At 47.7% G+C, this 4,742-nt stretch overlaps 1 pseudogene; it reads right to left on the bottom strand.

The window, feature by feature from the left end:
* Nucleotides 1-2,143: 2,143 nt before the first annotated feature.
* Nucleotides 2,144-3,479, bottom strand: LOC101725453 (transmembrane protein with metallophosphoesterase domain-like; annotated as a pseudogene).
* Nucleotides 3,480-4,742: the final 1,263 nt, after the last annotated feature.

Below are 4,742 nucleotides of genomic sequence, written 5' to 3' on the forward strand. Positions count from 1 at the left end.
CTGGTGCCATTACAACTCCCTGAGCAACTCACTATCTGCTCAATTCCCCTGAGACTGGGTGTTCCAGAAATTCTTATGGCACCTGTGCCCAGCATAGTTCCTCAGCAGGCCCTATGTGGTAGTGAAAAATTAACCTAACACTGAATGCTGACTGTGTGCATTGCACCACCTGGAACTCATGCCTATGTCTTAATATCCTCCCAAGAGAACAATTTTGAGGTAGTTACAACTAGTCCCACTTAATCAATCCCATTTCAGGGTTGATGGAAGGAAGCCAAGGTTCTGTGAGGTCATCACATACCCAATGCTGCCCCCCTACTAGAGAGCAGCAGGGTAAGCCCTTCCAAGCAGAGGGGATGCCTGTGTTCCCTGTTGGAAAGACTGTCCAAAGTCTAAAAACACCACCTAGCAAGAAGTCAGTGCTGAGCCCAGGCCCTCAGTCTTCCCAGTGAGGCCTTTCCCTAGGGGTGCTTACTGCCAGCTCAAAGTCAAAAGCTCTTGTGGATCTCTCAAAAGCTAGGCCAACAGGTTTGGAGTCACTCCACAGTGTTAACTCCTACCAGTTTTTCCATGGGTCCAAAGGCCAGTAAAAATGACCCTATCACTCTGGGTCTACCACCCCAAGGGCAGCTTTTATGGGGTAAAGCAGGTGGCTTGGACTTTGCCCAGCAGGAAGGACAGTTCCCTGGTTCCACAGCCAGGTCTCTGCAGGAAAGCCTGAAAGGGCCTCAATTTCCCTGCAGGAAGACAGTGAACCTCAGCTGTTCATGAAAAGCCAGACCCAAACTTGGGTTGAGGAGTTGAGGCTCCAGTTTTCTGACTCATCTTCAAATGTAGTAGGCAGCCTACAGCTGAATCCAGATTCTGCACCATGCAGCTATGGGTAAACTGAAGTCAGTCTCAACTGACATTTTGAAGAAACAACAGATTCTAGGGCAGTGGTGGTGAACCTATGGCACACATGCCACAGAGGGCTATTATCATTGAAAGTTCATCTAAAGAGGTCACCATCACTGTTCTATGGGCTTCTTTGTCTGTTCTTTCTTTGTGGTTAACTGCAGTAGATTACTGTATTCATCTGTAGCTAATAAAGCTATTTAACCATCAGAATGGAAAGAACTTTCAGTGGGAGGTAGAAGACCTGGATTCTAGCCCCAAATCTCCAATACAGCTTGTTGAGTTTTTAATTTGATTTTGTTTGAGGCTCTGGGGATCAAACCCAGGGCCTTACACATGCTAGGCAAGTGTTTTACCTCTAAGCTACACCCCTGCACTCCAACATACTTTATCCTGTTGCTGGCCCCTGCTTCTGTCTGCCTTCATTTCTTCATCTCTCAACAGGGAAGGAGCCCATCCCTGCACTTCTCACTCAAGTGTTACAGAAAATGAGAAGGGAAGCAAAACTCTGAGTTCCACAGCAGCAGCAGCACCCCCACCCGCTGCCATAGTGCTCATTCTTTCTTCTCACACCAACCCCAGCCCAGCAGCATATCAAGGTCCAAACAGGAGAGGCCTTGGGTTCAAGCAGGTTTTGCTGATCCCCTCAACAGAGGTAACTCCAACGGAACCAAGGAGGAAAACAAAAACTCTCCTCCAGCAGCGGAAGGGGCTTCTCATCTTTCTTGTTCTCCCACATCACCTAGAAACACCACAGCTTGTCCAGAAAGGCTCGGGATCAGTGATTCTGGAAACCACCTAAGTCCTAATGAGGATTTAAGAACACCAAGAAGAGGGCTGGGATGTAGCTCAGTGGCACAGAGCCTGCCTGGCAAGCGCAAGGCTCTGAGTTCAATTCCCAGTTCCAAAAAAAAAAAAGAACACCAAGAAGTCAACACTCCTGCCACTTCCTTCCCCCTGCACCCTGGCCCTGCACCCTAGAGGTGTCCCTTTGCAGCAATCCAATGCTGTGGTTCCTCCCCCCAGCTCTGCAGGACACCTCACTCCACACCAGCTGGGAGATAAATGTCTGTTCTCTTATATGTGACTGTGGTGGCCTTGCTATTCATATCAGGCTTTGTGACCAAGGGGATGTCAGCAGGGCTGGGCAGGAGAGGCTGGGGAGGAGGTAATGCAGGCAAATCACTCTTAAGAGGGATGGAAGGTGAAGGCCAGGGCAGGGCAGGGGCGCTGGGGCAGTGCTGGCTCAGGGAACGTGCTGCAGGATGAGCTCTGTGATCTCCGCTCCCCAGCTGCATGGGTATCCCATAGTAGGCTGTGCCCGGGCTGACATATACAAATATAGCCTGGACCACTTGGTAGAGACCTACAAAGAAAGGGTTCAGGAGATAAGCTGCCACATTCCAGGGGAAGAGGTGCCCAGAGTGTGTGTGTCCCGAAAGGATCAAGTTAATATCTGGCCACTCCTGAAGAGCTCTCTTGGCAGCCAGGGGCTGGTGGGCTAGCAAGATAGTGGTGTGGTCTGGGCTACAGCTCCCCAGGGCCTTGCTGAGGTTCATGCCATGGTCAGAGTAGTGCAGGATGTCTGCTGCAATGTCATCCACCCCTGCCAAGCAGATCCAGTCATTACCTTTCCCTTCACCATCACCATGTTGGGTGCCTGTTGCAGAAATATTTATGTTCTCACTGTGAAGAGGCCAGATGTGGAGGGATTCCAGCAGGGCAAACCAGTTGGTGATGTCTGATGTGTAGTACTCATGATTGCCTGTGACAAAGTAGGTGTCAAGGCATGAATGAAGCTGGCCTAAGGGAGCAACAGCCATCCTCAGGACAGAGGCTTCCGAATCAGAGAGGTCCCCCACAATCACTGTAATGTCTGATTCCAGCGGATTCACCATCCTCACAGACAGTTGCATCTTCGTCCTGCCCATGGTAGGCCCCAAGTGGATGTCTGAGAGGAACACGATCTTGAGGTTGTTCATAGAAGCGGGCAGCTGATGGATGGGCACCGCCACAATTTTCACAGCTGGTGGCTGGGCAGCATTCAGAAGGCCCATCACACTGAGCATGGTGGTCACCACCACCGCCAGGGTGGGCCTGCGTGCCAGCTTCTGTGACTTGTCGAGGCTGCCTACCACCCTACCTCTGCGTCAGGCCAAGAGCTGGTAGGCCTGCTCCATCCTGCTGAGGATGAAGAGGAAGAACAGCATGGTGACATAAGCACCCAGGCAGGAGCATGCTGCCATGGAAAAGAGATAGGGTTCCTCAGCCACCAAAAAGAGCATGGTGAAGAAACTGGTACAGGCCAGGGCCAGAAACACCATAAAGCCCAGCTTCCAAAGCCAGAAACAGGCCCGGCCTGGGAGTGGCTGAGGTTGCTCACTGCTACACCAAATGTAGAGGGAGCCAAACAGCATGAGCGAGTTAACAAAGAGGGTGAGCTGCAGGCCAAACAGCCAACACCAGGCCCTCCGGTCAAGGGTCTCTGCCAGATAGGAACAAGAGATGATCATAGACACGAAGACAGTGAACGCAGTCTGGGCAGCCTTCCAGGCCAGGGACAGCTGCCTGAAGAGCGCCATTTCCTCCACCCCTAGAAGAGTCCCTGCCAGTTCTGTGGAGGTGGGCAGTGGAAGGTGAGTTCCTTAGAAAAACTGGCCAATAAGAGGCTTCCAGCTCGTCTCTGCCTGCCGAACTGACCTCGCAGGACAAATGGAAACACAAGTCAAGCAAAAGTGTGCCGCGCGGAACACAACACAGTGCCTGGGATCACAACTGAGGTTTTGTTCATGAAATCTTTTCTCTTTTTTTTTAGGTCATGAAATCTTTTCCTATGCCAATGTCTTCAAGAGTTCTAACTAACCTCTCTTCCAGCTGGTTTTAGTGTTTCTGTTTTAATATTTAGATATTTAATCTTTTGTTGATAAGGTGGCTGAGTGTGTCTGGAGTTGTTTCTGCATCTTCTAATCTGTTCCACCGATCATCACATCTGTTTCTTTGCCAGTACCATGCTGTTATTTTTTTCACAGTAGCTTTGTAGTAGGGTTTCAAGATGGGGATTGTGATACCCCTACCTCGTCCTTGTTGCCTAGAATTGCTTTTGTTATTCTAGGTCTCCTCTTGTTCCAAATAGACATTTTTAACTGTTTTTCAAGGTCTGTGAAGTATGCTGTTAGAATTTTAACTGGGATTGCATTGAATCTATATAGCAGTTTTGGAAGTATGGCCATTTTCACTATATTGGTTCTTCCTACCCAGGAGCAAGGGATGCCTTTCCATTTTCTGATATCTTCTTTGATTTCTTTTTTCAGGTGCTATAATTTTCAGAGAAGAGGTCTTTGATTTCTTTTGTTAGGTTGATTTCTTAGGTATTTCATTTTTTTGGATGGTATTGTGAAAGGAATTGTTTCTCCAGTTCCTCTTTCAGTGAGTCTGTTGTTTGTGTACAGGAAAGCTATTGATTTTTGTGGTTGACTTTATATCCAGCTACTTGGTTATTAAGTCTAGAAGACTTTTGGTGGAGTTCTTGGCGTTTTCTATACAGAGTATCATGTCATCTGTAAATAATGACAATTTAACTTCTTTCTTTCTTATCCTTATTCCTTTTATTTTTTTTCTTGTCTAATTGCTGTGGCTAATGTTTCCAAAACTACATTGAACAGGAGTAATGATAGTGGACATCCTTGTATTGTTCCTGATTTTAGTGTGAAAGGTTTCAATTTTTGACCATTTAGTATGATATTGGCTGTTGGTTTTCATAGATGGCTTTTATCAGGTTGAGATAGGTTTTATTTTCTGTAGGGTTTTTTTTTTTAATCATGAATCTGTGTTGGACTTTGTTGAAC

Source organism: Heterocephalus glaber, unplaced genomic scaffold (genome assembly GCF_053883595.1).
Source record: "Heterocephalus glaber isolate CG9 unplaced genomic scaffold, H.glaber_assembly_v1.0 deba00000347, whole genome shotgun sequence".
NCBI lineage: Eukaryota > Metazoa > Chordata > Mammalia > Rodentia > Bathyergidae > Heterocephalus > Heterocephalus glaber.